This window comes from Balaenoptera borealis, assembly GCF_965194805.1.
Source record: "Balaenoptera borealis genome assembly, chromosome: 2".
Taxonomy (NCBI): Eukaryota; Metazoa; Chordata; class Mammalia; order Artiodactyla; family Balaenopteridae; genus Balaenoptera; species Balaenoptera borealis.
The window spans coordinates 11,361,388-11,380,781 of record NC_138867.1 but is presented as its reverse complement, the minus strand read 5'-3'; the positions used below and the strand labels follow the sequence as shown (position 1 = coordinate 11,380,781).

Here is a 19,394-nt window from a genome sequence, read left to right as displayed (position 1 = left end):
GGAGTGCAAGTATCTCATTGAGATGATTTTATTTCCTTTCTATATATGCCCAGCAGTGGGATTTCTAGATCATATGTTAGTTTTATTTTTAATTTTTTTGAGGACCCTCCATACTGTTTTCCATAGTGGCTGTACCTACTTACATTTCCCCAACAGTGTACAGGGGTTTCCTTTTCTCCATAGTCTCACTAACACTTGTTGTCTCTTCTCTCTTTTATAATAGACATTCTAATAAGTGTGAGGTGATATTTCATTGTAGTTTTGGTTTGCGTTTCCCTGATGATTAGTGTTATTTTCATGTATCTCTTGGTCATTGTATGTTTTCCTTGGAAAAATGTCTAGTTAACTCCTTTGTCCATTTTTAAATCAGAGTGTTTTTTTGTTTGTTCTTTGTAACTGAGTTGTATGGGTTTCTTCTATATTTTGGTTATTAACACCTCATTAGATAGATGTTTTCTCAAATAATTTTCCCCATTCCATAGGTAGGAATTTTGTTGATTGTTTCTTTTGCAGTGCAGAAGTTTTTAGTTTGATATAGACCCGCTTGCTGATTTTTGCTTTTGTTGCTTATGCTTTTGGGGTCATAGTCATAAACTTGTTGCCAAGGCCAATGCCAAAAAGCTGTTTTCTGTGTTTTATTCTAGGAGTTTTACAGTTTCAGATTTTACATTACGTATTTAATCTATTTAGAGTTAATTTTCATGTGCAGTGTAAGATAGGGGTCCTATTTCATTTTGCTACCTGTAGTTATTCACAATGCCATTTATTGAAGAAACCATACTTTCCCCATTGAGTATTCTTGACTCCTTTGTCAAATATTAGTTGACCACGTAAGTGAGGGTTTATTTCTAGGCTCTCAATTCTGTTGCATTGGTTTATGTGTCTATTGTTGTGTCAGTACGATACTAGTATGATTATTATAGCTTTGTAATATAGTTTGAGATCAGGACATGTGTTAGCTCCAGCTTTGTTCTTTCTCAGGATTGCTCTGGCTACATTGAGATTCATTTGTGGTTCCATACAAATTTTAAAATTGTTTTTCCTATTTCTGTGAAAAATTCCAGAAATTTATATGGATCCCATTGAATCTACAGATCAGTTTAGGAATTATGGACATTTTAACAATATTAATTCTTCTGATCTCTGAGCACAAAATATCAGTACATGAATTAAATCTGGAAAGATGTTGATGGCATAGTTTTTAATCATCCAGAAGATGAGGGAGAAAAATGAAGTTGAGCAAACAAAAAAATTTGATTAACTAGATAGCAAACAAATAGCCCCCATCCCTACAAAATGAAAGAAAAAAAGAAATCAAATTTTAGAAAAACATAAATAAGGTGACAGATATCAAGGATTAGATTTAGAAATATAAAATTAAAAATTACTTTAGAAATGAATAATAAAGTAATAAAGCAAAACAAATGAGTTACTAGAAAAAAAGATAATGTAATGCTTTAAGAGAAATGTTAAGTAAAAAATAAAATTTTAAAAAATGAATGAGATAAAATTATTTAAGAGAAAGTAACAAATATCAACTATAGGCAAAAAGATCCAACACGTGAATATAACACTTCACAAGGAATAAAAATAAATTAGAGAACAAAACACTACAAAGTATAGGTTCCTGGAATAATGTTTATTTACCTCAGTTTCTACAGTCCTAGACAATATGTCTTATGCTCAACAAAAAACTCAAAGCACACAAGAAAAAGCAAAGCAAAAAAGACAACACACTCACAAAGGGCAAAACAATCACAAGAACTAGACTGAAACAGGACACAGATTTTGGAACAATCTGAGAGAGAATTTAAAATAACTGATTAATATGTTAAAGGATCTATCATAAAAAGTGGACAACAATTAAGATCAGAGAAATAATAAAGTACAGAGAGATAAAAATTGTAAAAGCCAATGGTACTGCTAGAAACATAAAACAAAGTAAGAGAAATGAATAATACCTTTCACTGCTTAGCAGACATGGCACAACTGCCGTGAATATATGAACTCGGAGATAAGTCTAAAAATTATCCAAATGTAACATAAAGCAAAGAGAGATTTACTATTGAAAAAAAAAGTGCAACAGACTATCCACGAGTTGTGTGACAATATTAAGCACTCTAACATAAATAACTTGAATTCAAAAGAAGAGAGAAAGAGTACAGGGCATCAAAAATATTTTAGTAAATATGAAATGAGAAGTTTCCATAATTAATACCAGAGACACCAGGGAGCAAAACAATGATTCTAAACTTTGACAACACAAAGCAGGATAAATTCCAAAACAAAATAAAAACAAAACACTCAAGCATATCATATTCAAACTCCTGTAAACAAAACACAAAGAGGCAATCTCAGAGGCATCTAGAGGAAAAAAATACATTATATAAAAATGAACAAAGGTAAGAATTATATCCTGCTTTTTTCCTTCAGAATCTATGCAACAAAATAAATAAATAACAACATTAAGTGTTGAAAGAAAATGTCAATCCAGAATTCTACATCCATTGAAAATTTATTTTAGTAAAAACTATTCTACTCATTCATCATGATCTGTTACAATGTTAAATCATTTTTAAAGTTTTTTTTTTTAAGTATAATTTCTTTTTTACTGTCTTCCCAGGGGACTGTATTTCTTTAGTCTTTAAGGACTTAGCTCCTTGCATGGGCTTTGGTGGAGGTCGTGGGGCAGCACCAGCAGGGCTAAATTGGGGTGAAGGTTTTCAGTCCTTCTGGGCTTCCCGAGAACGATTCATGACTACTTTGCTGTGAATGGTACAACTCACACAGTAATGCAGATTCACATACAGCTTGGGAAGCACATAGGCACTGAAAACACTCGCTTCCAAAATGCCCTGACAGCTGCAGCCTCTGCAATGTGCCGAACAACGAACTTCTTAATGGCCTTATCCTTGGGCACACATCGGGCATAGTTGGTGCAGTGAATAGGCTGCATGTGGCCGTGGCCCTTTTTGGCATGGCCATTATTCCTTCTTTTCTTGGTCATCTTGGAAGTGAGAAGGCGAGAGAGCAAGTTATTTAAAAACTAAAATTGTGCTACCCCATGATGTAAGCATTCAGGTTTTAACCTGCACACCATATTTTCCAGTATATGATACCATTAATCATCTAATTGTTTAAGCCAAAAACTTGGAAGTCACTTTGATTTACTCACTTATTTATTCTTCTCATAGCCAATCAGTAGATCTCACTATATCTTTCTCTGGAATAACCTTCATATCATCTCATTTATTTTTCATCTGCACCGTAAGTACCAAGTGAAAAACATGTATGCTTTGGATTCCTACGGTGGCTTTCCAACTTGTCTCTTTGTATTCATTCATACCTTTTTCTGATAACTATGGGCCTAAAAGGTATCCATGATCAATTATTATTTTAAATGTAATGTCATTTATATCTCATCTATATTGTCTCATAGGAAAATTTTCCCTAATGACTATAACTGTCTACATATTTATTTAAAACAAGAAAAATAATTTATATGCCTATTGAATATTAAGAGCAAATGTTTCATAGTGTATTGTGTTACTATTGCTCTTCATATTTAACACAGTGTATTTAGTATAGCTTTTAATTTTAATATAGCCTTTAATTTGGATTTTAATTAAATACTAAATAAAATAAAATAAACTTTGAAAGCTTAGCTATATTTGGTGCTTCTATAAGAGAAAACACTTTATAACCCCCCAATATTAATATTCCCTGTAAAAGAGAATTTGCTAGAAGAACTAATTTCTTTACAGTAGGTCTTAGATGCTGAAATAAAATAGGTGCAGTACCATTTTTAATTTTCTCTTAAGAAATCCTATATTTCAATATCTTAGTAAATTGGTGTTTGAGATGCTCTATGAAATTTTAAAATGTAAAAAAATGATCACAAAGCTAAGATAATGCATTAATTCTTTTTTGTTATTGGTTTGTTTTTTAACTTATTCTCTATTTACAGGTCTCTTAAGGGTTGGCAGGCATCATATTATATTTTTAAGCTGCAAAAACAGATAAGGCGTGACTTATGCCCTCAGTTAGCTGAAATCATTATATTATATTAAATTATTATATTGTTCATAATTGTAGTATTCAACATCTGATCTGTCTTTTGATATTTCCAAATTATGGCAAGACAGGATTCATTAATTATAAAACAATTTAGATTTCTAGTATTAAGGTCATTGTCTCCAATATATCAGAAAAATAAAAGCATAACAAGCAACCAATACCAAAATTATCTAGCTCTTTTCAGAGAGGAGTGGAATATAAAACTATATTTGATTTAAAATTTTTTAAAATATGATGGATTTTAAATATATTATTTCTTCATTTGAATTCCCATGAATTACATGAGAAAGTAACAAAGGAGTTACTTTCAGGAAAAAAAGAGTGCAGTAACTGACAACAATCTTAGAACAACATGTTCAAAATATTCTCATAAATTTGATCATGTAGAAGATAACAGCAGAATTCTTTCAGCTATGCTGATAGCTAGCTCCACCTGACGCATTTTACCCACTGGGTTGTTACCACTTTTCATCACTTGTCTTCTTGTATAGATTTCACAACACACTACTAAAACTCTTTACTTCTTAAACCTTTGTATATACTTGCTTACCTCTGCCCCAAACATTGCTAAGTCATGATTTCATGAGAAAATTGGATATTAAAACATGCATATGTGACTTACACATTCAGTAATGATCCACCCATGTGAAAAGACATGTTTCCAAAGAGACAATGGAGAATCACCAATGAGAAGAAAAGAGAATCTTCTTCCAAGTCTTTTTAATTCTAAGTTTAAACAGGCATAGAGGAGCTTACAACTAATGACATCTTGGTCAAAAGAACACATGCATTTTTTTTTTTTAACATCTTGATTAGAGTATAATTGCTTTACATTGTTGTGTTAGTTGCTGCTGTAGAGCAAAGTGAATCAGCTATACATATACATATATCCCCATGTCCCCTCCCTCTTGCATCTCTCTCCCACCCTCCCTATCCCACCCCTCTAGGTGGTCACAAAGCACCAAGCTGATCTCCCTGTGCTCTGTGGCTGCTTCCCAATAACTATCTATTTTACATTTAGTAGTGCATATATGTAAATGCCACTCTCTCACTTCATTCCAGCTTACTCTTCCCCCTCCCCGTGTCCTCAAGTGCATTCTCTACATCTGTGTCTTTATTCCTGTCCTGCCCCTACGTTCTTCAGAACCACTTTTTCTCTTTTTTTAGAGTCCATATATATATGTTAGCATACAGTATTTGTTTTTCTCTTTCTGACTTACTTTACTCTGTATGACAGACTCTAGGTCCATCCACCTCACTACAAATAACTCAATTTCGTTTCTTTTTATGGCTGAGTAATATTCCATTGTATATATGTGCTACATCTTCTTTATCCATTCATCTGTCAATGGACACTTAGGTTGCTTCCATGTCCTGGCTATTGTAAATAGTGCTGCAATGAACATTGTGGTACATGATTCTTTTTGAATTATGGTTTTCTCAGGGTATGTATCCAGTAGTGGGATTGCTGGGTCATATGGTAGTTCTATTTTTAGTTTTCTAAGGAACGTCCATACTGTTCTCCATAGTAGCTGTATCAATTTACATTCCCATCTACAGTGCAAGAGGGTTCCCTTTTCTCCACACCCTCTCCAGCATTTATTGTTAGCAGGGTTTTTGATGATGGCCATTCTGACTGGTGTGAGGTGATACCTCATCATAGTTTTGATTTGCATTTCTCTAATGATTAGTGATGTTGAGCATCCTTTCATGTGTTTGTTGGCAATCTGTATATCTTCTTTGGAGAAATGTCTATTTAGATCTTCTGCCCATTTTTGGATTGGATTTTTTGTTTTTTTGATATTGAACTGCATGAGCAGCTTGTATGTTTTGGAGATTAATCATTTGTTAGTTGCTTTGTTTGCAAATATTTTCTCCCATTCTGAGGGTTGTCTTTTCTTCTTGTTATGGTTTCCTTTGCTGTGCAAAAGCTTTTAAGTTTCATTAGGTCCCATTTGTTTATTTTTGTTTTTATTTCCACTTCTCTAGGAGGTGGGTCAAAAAGGATCTTGCTGTGATATATGTCAAAGAGTGTTCTGCCTATGTTTTCTTCAAAGAGTTTTATAATATCTGCTCTTATATTTAGATCTTCAATACATTTTGAGTTTATTTTTGTGTATGGTGTTAGGGAGTGTTCTAATTTCTGACTCTGATTTTAGATCTTAAATGCAAAATCTACAGGTCCACTCAAACAGTAACAACTAAAAATACATGTGTTCAGCCACATGTAAAAGAACACATGTATTTTTAATTGTTACTACTTGAGGGGACCTGTAGACTTTGCATCCAAGATCTAAAATCAGAGTCATGACTATTCTACTCATTAATTTAAAAGAGCAGAATAAAGAAAAATGTCACTAAAGAACAAGCTCCCAGCAATTCAGAAGATATCACAACCTAAACTTTTTTGTAAACTACAAGTTGACCACTAGAAATAAGCTCATTAGGAAAAAAGCTCAAGAAGTGAAAACTTGCATAATTCAATTCCAAGTTAAAGTTTGAGAAAAGCTAACTAGCCAAAAATACATGTAAATATCATACATGCAATATATGTAACTGAATCTTGTAAACAAAGTCATATACAATACAAAATATGTTGCAAAGTGTGTAAAGTTATCAATTTCCCCCAAAGACAGAAAAGCATGTTTTGAGAAATGATACTTCAATAGCTGTAAAGATGTTTGCAAACAGGTCAGTGGAAACATTTCTAAGAACAGAAAATTTCAGTCTTGGGATGTTTTAGTATATTTTGTACCCAGAGTGGAGATGACTCTGATGCTTTTAGAGCTTGTCTTGTCACTGCTCCAACTAGGTTGAAATGTTTCTTTGCACATTTGTTCCCATCCTTTATCTATGGTGACTTTTTTTTTTTTCTGGGAAGAGCTGATAGACTATGGAACAGTAATGAGCCATAGGCAAATCTCCAAGTCAAGCCTACTTCTAAACATAACCTATGATGACCACTCTCCCCAATGTGTTGAACAATACCTCCATCAATCCAACATGAAACACACCAGGAGTCAAACAAGAAGAAGACTGAAGTGAAGACAAGGAATAGAGAGTACAAAGCAGAAGTTTTGAGGTAATAGAAGCAAAGAGAAAGCCAATTTCAATTGCAATTTCAATTTCTTGTGAAGAAAAATAAAGAATTAGAAAAAATCAGGATAAATATTAAATCAAGACTACTACCTATTGAGATGATAGCTATTAAATTGTACGTACATACATAAAATTTGACCTGAAATTGTTACTTTCTCTAGAATGATTCCTTATTCTATAAAATCTAGTTCTGATATTTTTGAGGAAGATAAATTGTGAACACTTTTAACACGGTTATATTTTAATAACATATTCATACTATAAATAGAATAAAACTTATATGAAAATAAATTTGATTTAACCACCTAATTAGCATTTATGCTAAAAGAAATGCAAGAAAAATGATTCTTATAATAAATATAAAATGATTTATTAATTATGTCCTCCACCATGATATTGGCCAATCAGCAGAAGGCCTGACAGGGGCAACAATATTTAAATTCAAACGTCTTTGATAGTGGATAACTAGCAGTCAGATGCACAGATCACTTGACATACATTTTTCAACTTTAATGTTATAAAGATTAATCTGTCAAGATAGGAAGAGAAAACATATCTTATTTAATAGTTTCTTAGCTTGATTTACAACTTTGAAATTGTGACATGCGGTACAAACACTTCCATTTGTTCTCCTTTCCCAAGTCCCACAGAGGTTAAGGGTGAGTATATATCTGAAGTGAAATTGATTTAGAGGTATAGAAAACTTATTTCTATGTTTAAGTGTAGAAACTCATTGTTCCATTCACATAGTTACGTTATGCCAACAATAAATGGTTTTGCTATGTAAATTTGCATGCAATTCTAATACATTTATTCTCATTTTAAATGCTTAATGATATTAGATTGGTTTGATTTTCCAAATATAAAGACAAAAACATTTTTCAATGCAAAAATATCCCCATGATTACTGTGGGTAAACATGTAGAATGTAATTCTTTTAAAAAATATCTTCTTTTGTCTTTGTGCAGTAGATCCTGATAAGAACAACATATCTTTCAGTTGTTTTTAACATTAAAATCATAAAGCATTATAATAAAATGAGAGCCTATCATTCATGACTATGGTTACAGATGGAAAATTCTGTAATTACATCTGTATCAATTAATGTGTTCATCGGTTTTTGTATATGGAACTCAGCACCCTATTAGGTCTTAGAAGGATGCAAGACAAATATAGTCGGTGTTCCTCACATTAAAGATCTATTGTGAATAACGTAAGATTTGAGTTAATTCTTGAGTCATCAGTTAAAATTCATAAATAAATACTACAAATAAACTGGAATTGGCAGTAACAACTTACTCCTCCTATGATTATTTTGGGACAGTTGTTGATATTAATTAATTCTGACAAGAAATAAAACAAAATGCATCACTCTATTTTCCTCTAAGGTACATCATTATCAATGAGAAGAAACTTACAAATTACATAATAGATCACAGATAACTTTTTTCGTTCTTACGGATTGGGAATTGCTAATGAGAACAGTTAACTGCAGAAGTTACTGGGTAGAATTTTAAGAGATTTTTTTCATGAATACTTGCAAATAATAAACATTAGCATAAACCAATCTGAAATTTATAATCACAGCAAATGATGACTGACTATATACACATAGTATATATAGTCACTATATACGTTACAAAGTAGCAATTCAAAATGAACTGGTATTCATGGGATTTACATATCCTCTGTGTCAGGATGATTTATTTTCCAAAGAATAATGTTACAAATACGTTCTAAATTCAAAATGCTCCTGCTTCACCACTAACTGAATTAGAATGAGTGGGATATAAAAACAAATAGATTCACATTGAAAATTTCAAACTAGACAAATAAATCACATTTGGTTTTAGACAAAGGAATTCAGAGGAAGATGGTAAACAACAGAATTATGATCAGTGTCTCATGTCATTGGACATGGTGACAGGAGAAAGAAACAAAATACCAGGCTCTTAAAATATTTCATTTGCATTTAGGAGTAAAAGAGTGTCCTGCGAGAACACATGGTCTGTCCATGTGGATCTCCTTGTTATGAAAAGACGTCCTAGAGCTTTTGCTCCAGCAATATCCAATGAATTACTAATCCTGCAAGTACTGTATGTCATCTTACTCATTATCAAGTCTATCTTGATTAAAGGAAATCTCAGGGATCATATAATTTTCACACAGAGTGGTTAACTTCTTTTGCAGGGAAGAAAGTCAATTTACAGGAGCTGTGCCAGACTCATGAATAAATCACCTGTTCTATGCCATGCATATTACTCGGAGCCTTGGGTACTTTTCCAAAGTCATATCAACATTGGATTTGTTAAGTATGGATAACATCAACAGTTGAGAACATTGTGGTTTTCCTCTCATGTTCTGTTTGAACACATTAATCACTGCAGGAATTGTCCCTGTTTCCAGTTGGCAATTTCATGAAGTGGCACAACCAATATCTACTACATGTTGATGGTGGTGGTTGTTATGACGTGGTCTTTTGATTTGAACTGTTACTTTGGATGTCACTGTATTCTTTCATTACTTGATGAATATTCTAAACTTTTCAAGCTTCATAGACAACACGTGATTCCCTCCCCACTGCTACCTTGCAAGGTATAGAAAAGTCAGTCATAGAATACAGATTGAGGGCATTATTAACACTAACTGCTACTACATGGAAATAAATATATTTATTATTTGTAAAGGCATGCATATATATCAAAAGGTTGTTTTGTCATTTTTAATGTTTGCTTGTTCTCGAATCATAAATTTCACCTCACAATTGTACATCAAATATTACTGGCAAATGAAAACATTTTTCTCTTAAAGACATGGGAAATAGTCATGTCCTATTTTTTCTCTGATTGTTTTTGGCATTGCAGACTTTGTGCTGTCACTTTTATTTGGATATCCACATTTTCCACACATACCAATTGTGCAAAACAGTAATCACCACGTTTACCTAATTGGTAACAGGACTCTCATTTCAGAACTACAGACATTTGAAAAAGAGAAGATTAAAAGATTATATTAACCCTATGTGCACAAAACTTATGCACTTAGGGTTATGTATGACTCAAATACCTCCCATCAACATAACACCAGAATCCAGAATATGATTGTCATGGTGTGTGTGTGTGTGTGTGTGTGAGGGTGATGGTTTTCTGCCTCTAGGATATGAGCTCTCGACTGTCTTGTGAGATCTCATCTGATCCTACTATTTTGGGATGCTTAACCTGAAATTTTGGTAACAAAGTTTTGCTTTTGTGTTTTCAAATTGCATCCAGTATTAATAAGATTCTTTGCATTTTGAGGTTCAGAAATGCTTTGGACCAGCAAATCGTACATATACACATGCATTGTGTATATATTCAAAGCATCACAAGACTTCATTAAGGTCAAGTATGGAGTTCTCTATTGGTTTCATGTATTCTCAGTTAATAAAAGAGGAAAAATTATCACTGCAATGTCCATTTATTAATTACAGACAGGCAGATTACCGTAGTTCTAATCCTATCTATTTGGGGCAATAAATAGGAAGTCTTCTGAATTAGAGAAGACTTAACCACAGGCCATTTTCTAAATAGAAAATCAAACAGAATTTACCAGTTTCATTTAAGATAAAATTATTACCAGTATGTAACTTAAATGGTCATCCAAGTTATCAAAGTACTTGGAGCCTGGACTATACTATGAAGTGGAAATTAAAAGACATGAATCACTGATGAATTCTTCCAAGCCTCAGCATTATTTTCTGAATTGTCAAGGATTATACTGAGGGTTTCTAAGCAAGACAAAGGCAGAGAGTTTGGCTCTAGTTTCATATACCAATCAACAGAATCAAGAATGGGAAAGGGAAGTTGTGTATCAGTCAGTTGCCAACAGCACTTCAATTGTTTGAAGGTAAAATATAAGAATTTAAGAAGTGTTTCTTCCTTTCACCCACAGGGTGTTAGCCATGAGGAAACCATCAATCATCTTCTAATTCTCTTATGGATAAAATAAATGCCAGAGCTTTATTTATTCAATAGATTAGTTTCCCTTTTGAGAAACAAAACCCGCCTCTTAAACAAATGATTTGTCTGTGGAAGTCAGTGTGTTAGAGCTTGGAGTGTGAGTTTGTTTGTTTTTTAGTTGTTTTTTTTTTAACATATATACATTTTTTTTCTTATTCTTTTCCATTATGGTTTATCTCAAGAGATTGGATATAGTTCCCTGTGCTATACATTAGGACCTTGTTGTTTATCCATTCTATATGTAATAGTTTGCATCTACCAACCTCAAACTCCCAGTCCATCCCTCCTCCCCTCCCCCGTGGCAACCACAAGTCTGTTCTCTATGTCTGTGAGTCTGTTTCTGTTTTGTAGATAGGTTCATTTGTGCCATATTTTAGATTCCACATATAAGTGATATCATAAGGTATTTGTCTTTCTCTTTCTGACTTACTTCACTTAGTATGATAATCTTTAGTTGCATCCATGTTGCTTCAAATGGCCTTATTTTGTTCTTTTCTATGACTGAGTAGTATTACCATATGATCCAGCAATCCCACTCCTGGTCATATACCTGGACAAAACTATAATTCAAAAAGATACATGCACCCTTATACTCATAGTAGCTCTATTTACAATAGCCAAAACATGGGAACAACCTAATGTCCATTGACAGATGAATGGATGAAGAAGTTGTGGTACATATATACAATGTTTGTTTGTTTTTAATCAACATGAATAAAGGGAAATAGAATGAAGCAATGACACATTACAATGCAGGACCAGGAAAGCCTCTGCCAACCACGAAGGATACTCTGGATTAAAATTGCCCTTCATCTTTGTTTCACATCAGACCAAATTGGCCAAGCTTTTTATAACCTTGGGAAAGGTGGCTTTACCTCTGAGGCTGGCCCTGAAGGAACTGACAGCAGGAAGAAGTCCATTGACTGCACTCCCTGAAGGATGACATAAAGCCCTTCCTTGAAGAGAGAACTACATGGGGTGACTTCCTGTCTACTACACCAAAGGAAGATAAAGCTGTACTCATAATACCCTAAACCTGGGAACATGTAAATTCTGATCATTATTGGAATGAATAAATATAATGCAGCATATCCAAATGATGCAACGTTATATAACATTTAGGCAAGAACAAATGTATTTATGCAAGAACATAGGTACATTTTACAAACATATTAATTAGAAAAAAAGAGACAAAAGAATGTCTATGATTCCATTAATATAAAATTCAAAACCAAGCAAAACACACCTATGATGCCACAGTAAGAATAGTGGGACATTGTGTAAGCACTTCTCCCTTTAAAAAATAGGTCAGACAGGCCTACGACCACTTCTCCTTCATCCAAACTGTACTTAATTATAACCAGTGCCCAGTGCTCAATTTATCTCCTTGATTACTTACTTATACCAGTGCTCAATTTATATCACCAGTTTGGTTTTGGAGAAACTGAGAAAGGTGGATAAATTAGAAAAATGTTAATGATTATTTTATAGTTAACTCTTGCTTTTATTAAGTTTTTTACTACACCAAATTTCCTTTAGGGGATATCATAAAAATTAAGATTCATGAAGAAACAGGAAATAACCTTTTGGTGTAGTCCTATTCAGTGACATTTAATGAACTGTTGTTGAATACCTATCCAATGTCAAAACAGTGCCATTTAATGAGATGATAATTAATCACACATGATTTTTACCTCCCAAACAATTTTCATTCTAATGGATGATACAGAGAATTTCAATTCAATTTAATAAATCTTAGTATGGTAGAATGTACATGGTCTTCGATTAGCATATTAAAGACAAATTAGTTAAGCCTGCTGACATGACAGTTCATCAGTGACACCTAAACTGTGACAATTGAGCTTAAATGGGAAGACAAATTTTAAAAAATAGATTTTAATGCTCAAAATCATTCTACATTATTGTGGGAGGTATACATGACAGAAATTGAGTTATTTAATTAACATGAAAGTTTAGGAATAAGAATGCCATTTAAAGTACTTTTTCTACCAGGTTGAGCATTCAACCTTAAAATTAAAATTGCATTTGGGAAGGTGAGAATCAAATGGGTACAGAAGAAAGGGAAAGAAAAAAGATTATTGCTATGAGGAATACATCATTTCTCATGAGGAAATGTGCCTTTCGCACAAGTAATCTAGTTGCCACACTGCAATGATTCACCTGACAATAGTGAATCATTATCTTTTATTTTTCCTCTATCTCCAGAGATTATGCACATTATTGAGACTAGCATTGTATATACTCAAACGGAAACAAAAATCTAATTAGAATAAGCCAATGCATAGACTGTGCTTTAATGAGAAATACAATATTTATTCAGACTTCATGTCCTCCTTCAAATATTTCAGATAAAATTTCTAAGACTTTCACCTCCCCTTATGATTCTCTTTGACTCTGTAGAAAGTGACAGTGTAAAAAAGTTCTCAAACAGCAAAACTGAATCTGTCTTATGTGTTTGATTTTTTTCACAAGTGTGCCATACTTTTTTTAAAACTGATCCCCAAATTCATTTTGATGAAACTACTCATATGTAAAGTTTTGTAAGTGATAAAACACTCATAAAATTTTGAAAGAATGAAATATTGGTCATAAATAAAATGGAAATCATTGCTCTGCTTGGTACATAATTCATTCTATTGTGGAACAAAATATGTGCAAATCAAATTATGCTAACATAATGTAAAAATGCAGAGTTTGAGATGATCTGGCTTTTTTGATGAATGCAGATGAAATCTGAAGCACATTCAATCAAATCCTATAGCTTCCTAAACACAAAAAGAATTTTAAATATTTACTGTTTGGTTGCTGTTAATAACTTTTTAAATTTGTTGTTCTTATTTGTTTGTTCATTTTTTGTTGTTATTATTATAAATTTTACTATTCCTCTTTCTCCACCTGAGGCTCTTGACTAAAAGAAACAATGCCCAAAAGAAACAGTATTCAGAGAGACCTTCAAGATGGCAGAGGAGTAAGACGTGGAGATCACCTTCCTCCCCATAAATACATCAAAAATACATCTACATGTGGAACAACTCCTACTGAACACTGGCAGAAGACCTCAGACTTCCCAAAAGGCAAGAAAATCTCCATGCACCTGGGTAAGGCAAAAGAAAAACAAAAAAACAGAGACAAAAGAATAGGGATGGGACCAGCACCTCTGGGAGGGAGCTGTGAAGGAGGAAAAGTTTCCACACACTAGAAAGCCCCTTCACTGCTGGGGACAGGGGTTGGGCAGGGGGGAAGCTTCAGAGCCATGGAGGAGAGTGCAGCAAGAGGGGTGCAGAGTGCAAAGCGGAGACATTCCTGCACAGAGGATTGGTACCGACCAGCACTCACCAGCCCAAGAGGATTGTCTGCTCACCCATCAGGATGGGTGGGGCCTGGGAGCTGAGGCTTGGGCTTCGGAGGTCAGATCCCAGGAGAAGACTGGGGTTGGCTGCGTAAACACAGCCTGAAGGGGGCTAGTGCACCACAGCTAACCGAGAGGGAGTCCAGGAAAAAGTCAGGACCTGCCAGAGAGCCAAGAGACCATTGTTATGGGGTGCACAAGGAGAGGGGAATTCTTCCTCCATGTGCCCACAGAAGGCAGAGCACTGCCTAAGTGAGTTCCAGAGACATGTGCGAGCTGTGGCTATCAGCTCAGACCACAGAGACGGGCATGAACTGTTAATGCTGCCACTGTTGCCACCAAGAATCCTGTGTGCAAGCGCAGGTCACTATCCACACCTCCCCTTCCAGGAGCCTGTGCCGCCCGCCACTGCCAGGGTCCTATGATCCAGGGACAACTTCCCTGGGAGAGCACATGATGTGCCTCAGGCTGTTGCAATGTCACACTGGCTACTGCCACCACAGGTTCATGCCGCATTCCAATTATGACTACCATACAATTCCCTCTCCCTGGCCTGAGTGAGCAAGAGAGCCATAATCAGCAGCTGCTTTAACCCCCTCCTGTCTGGGTGAGAACAGACACCTGAAGGCAACCTACACACAGAGGCGGGGCCAAAACCAAAGCTGAACCCCTGGAGTTGTGCAAACAAAGAAGAGAAAGGGAAATTTCTCCCAGCAGCCTCAGGAGCAGTGGATTAAATCTCCACAATCAACTTGATGTACCCTGCATCTGTGGAATACCTGAATAGACAACAAATCATCCCAAAAGGGAGGCGGTGGATTTTGGGAGCAACTGTAGACATGGGGTTTGCTTTATGCATCTGATTTTTTGGTTTCATGTTTATCTTAGTTTAGTTTTTAGTGCTTGTTATCATTGGTGGATTTGTTTATGGGCTTGGTTGCTTTCTTCCTTTTTATTTGTTTTTAATTATTTAATTTTTTTCTAAATTTTTAAATATTTTCAATATTTTTTATTTTTTAAATTTTTTACATTTCTTTTTCCTTTTTTCTCTTTTTGTGAGTGTGTATGTGTATGTTTCTTTGTATGATTTTATCTGTTTAGGTTTACTTATACCATTTGTCCTAGGGTTCTGTCTGTTCATTTGGTTGTTGTTGTTTGTTTGTTTTCTTTTTATGAGTGAGTGTGTGAAAGTTTCTTTTTGTTATTTTGTGTGTTTAGTTTTGCTTTTACCATTTGGTTTGGGGTTCTATCTGTCCTTTTTTTTCTTCTTCTTCTTTTAAGTCTGAGCCATGTGGCTGGCAGGGTCTTGGTGCTCTGGCCGCGTGTCAGGCCTGAGCCTCCAAGATGGGAGATCCAAATCCAGGACATTGGACCACCAGAGGCCTCCCAGCCCCATGTAATATAAATCAGTGAGAGGTCTCCCAGAGATCTCTGTCTCAAAGCTAAGACCCAGGTCCACCCAGCGACCAGCAAGCTCTAGTGCTGGATGCCCCATGTCAAACAACTAGCAAGACAGGAACACAACCCCACCCATTAGCAGAGAGGCTGCCTAAAATAATAATAATTTCACAGACACCCCAAAACACACCAACAGACAAGGCCCTGCCCACCAGAAGGACAAGATCCAGCCACACCCACCAGAACACAGGCACAAGTCCTCTCCATCAGGAAGCCTACACAAGTCACTGAACCAACCTCACTCATGGGGGCAGACACCAAAAATAACGGGAATTATGACCGTGCAGTCTGCAAAAAAGGAGACCCCAAACACAGTAAATTAAACAAATGAGAAGACAGAGAAATATGCAGCAGATGAAGGAGCAAGGTAAAAACCCACCAGACCAAACAAATGAAGAGGAACTAGGCAGTCTACCTGAAAAAGAATTCAGAGTAATGATAGTAAAGATGATCCAAAATCACGGAAGTAGAATGGAGAAAATACAAGAAACGTTTAACAAGGACCTAGAAGAAATAAAGAGCAAACAATGATGATAAACACAATAAATGAAATTAAAAATACTCTAGATGGAATCAATAGCAGAGTAACTGAGGCAGAAGAATGGATAAATGACCTGGAAGATAAAATAGTGGAAATAACTGCCATAGAGCAGAATAAAGAAAAAAGGATAAAAATTGAGGACAATCTCAGAGACTTCTGGGACAACATTAAATGCACCAACATTTGAATTATAGGGGTCACAGAAGAAGAGAAAAAGAGAGGGTCTGAGAAAATCTTTGAAGAGATTATAGTTGAAAACTTCCTTAATATGGGAAAGGAAAGAGTCAATCAAGTCCAGGAAGCACAGAGAGTCCCATTTAGGATAAATCCAAGGAGAAACATGCCAAGACACTTAATAATCAAACTATCAAAAATTAAATACAAAGAAAACATGTTACAAGCAGCAAGGGAAAAGCAACAAATAACATACAAGGGAATCTCCATAAGGTTAAGAGCTGATCTTTCAGCAGAAACTCTGCAAGCCAGAAGGGAGTGGCAGGACATATTTAAAGTGATGAAAAGGAAAAACCTACAACCAAGGTTACTCTACCCAGCAAGGATCTCATTCAGATTTGATGGAGAAATTAAAACCTTAACAGTCAAGCAAAAGCTAACAGAATTCAACATCACCAAACCAGCTCTACAACAATTGCTGAAGGAACTTCTCTAGGCAGGAAACACAAAAGCAGGAAAAAACCTACAATAACAAATTCAAAACAATTAAGAAAATGGTAATGGAAATATACATATCGATAATAACCCTGAATGTAAATGGATTAAATGTCCCAACCAAAAGACACAGACTGGCTGAATGGATACAAAAACAAGACCCATATATATGCTGTCTACAGGAGACCCACGTCAGACCTAGGGACACATACAGACTGAAAGTGAGGGGATAGAAAAAACCTATCCATGCAAGTGCAAATCAAAAGAAAGTTGGAGTAGCAACACTCATATCAGACCAAATAGACTTTAAAATAAAGACTATTACAAGAGACAAAGAAGGACACTACATAATGAAGGGATCAATCCAAGAAAAAGATATAACAATTGTAAATAGTTATGCACCCAACATAGGAGCACCTCAATACATAAGTCAAATGCTAACAGCCATGAAAGGGGAGGGCGACAGTAACACAGTAATAGTCGGGGGCTTTAACACCCCACTTTCACCAATGGACAGATCATCCAAAGTGAAAATAAACAAGGAAACACAAGCTTTAAATGACACATTAGACCGGATGGACTTAATTGATATTTATAGAACATTCCATCCAAAACAACAGAATACACATTCTTCTCAGCACTCATGGAACATTCCCCAGGATAGATCATATCTCGGGTCACAAATCAAGCCTCGGTAAATTTAAGAAAATGGAAATCATATCAACTATCTTTTCTGACCACAACACTATGAGATTAGATATCAATCACAGAAGAAAAAAACTGTAAAAAATACAAACACATGGATGGTAGGAAATAACCAAGAGATCACTGAAGAAATCAAAAATTACCTAGAAACAAATGACAATGAAAACATGACGACCCAAAACCTATGGGATGCAGCCAAAGCAGTTTTAAGAGGGAAGTTTATAGCAATACAATCCCACTTCACGAAACAAGAAAAATCTCAAATAAACAACCTAACCTTAAATCTAAAGCAATTAGAGAAAGAAGAATTAAAAAATAAAAACCCAAAGTTAGCAAAAGGAAAGAGATCATAAAGATCAGATCAGAAATAAATGAAAAAGAAATGAAGGAAAAGATAGGAAAGATCAATAAAACTAAAAGCTGGTTCCTTGAGAAGATGATAGCAAAGATCAATAAACCTAAAAGTTGGTTCCCTGAGAAGATGATAGCAAAGATCAATAAAACTAAAAGCTTGCTCCTTGAGAAGATAAACAAAATTGATAAACCATTATCCAGACTCATTAAAAAAAAAGAAAAAATAAGAAGACTTAAACAACAGAATTAGAAAGGGAAAAGGAGAAGTAACAACTGACAGTACAGAAATAAAAAAGATCATGAGAGACTACTACAAGCAACTATAAGCCAAAAAAAAAAAGGACAACCTGGAAGAAATGGAAAAATTCTTAGAAAAGTACAACCTTCCAAGACTGAATGAGGAAGAAAAGAAAATATGCACAGACCAATCACGAGCACTGAAATTGAAACTGTGATTTAAAATCTTCCAACAGGGAGGGAGGGAGATGCAAGAGGGAAGAGATATGGGAATATATGTATAACTGATTCACTTTGTTATAAAGCAGAAACTAACACACCATTGTAAAGCAATTATACTCCAATAAAGATGTTAAAAAAACAAACAAACTATGAATCCTGCCACAAGTGGAAAAATAAATAAATAAATAAATAAAATATCATCTTTCAACATAAAACAAACAAACAAACAAAAATCTTCCAACAAACAAAAGCCCAGGACCAGATGGTTTCACAGGCGAATTCTATCACCTATCATTTTCAAACTCTTCCAAAATATAGCAGAGGGAGGAACACTCCCAAACTCATTCTACTAGGCCATCATCACCCCGACACCAAAATCAGACAAAGATGTCACAAAAAAAGAAAACTACAGGCCAATATCACTGATGAATATAGATGCAAAATTCCTCAACAAAATACTAGCAAACAGAATCCAACAACACATTAATAGGATCATACACCATGATCAAGTGGAGTTTATTCCAGGAATGAAAGGATTCATCAATATATGCAAAGCAATCAATGTGATACACCATATTACCAAACTGAAGGATAAAAACCATATGATAATCTCAGTAGATGAAGAAAAAGTTTTGACAAAAATCAACACCAATTTATGGTTAAA

General features: G+C 34.7%; 1 pseudogene across 1 annotated transcript; it reads right to left on the bottom strand.

Annotated features, from left to right (window-relative positions):
- Nucleotides 1–221: 221 nt before the first annotated feature.
- On the bottom strand, nucleotides 222–18,308 carry LOC309624505 (small ribosomal subunit protein eS26 pseudogene; annotated as a pseudogene). The gene has a single exon. The product of its transcript is annotated as a small ribosomal subunit protein eS26 pseudogene (transcript).
- Between the last annotated feature and the right edge of the window lie 1,086 nt (nucleotides 18,309–19,394).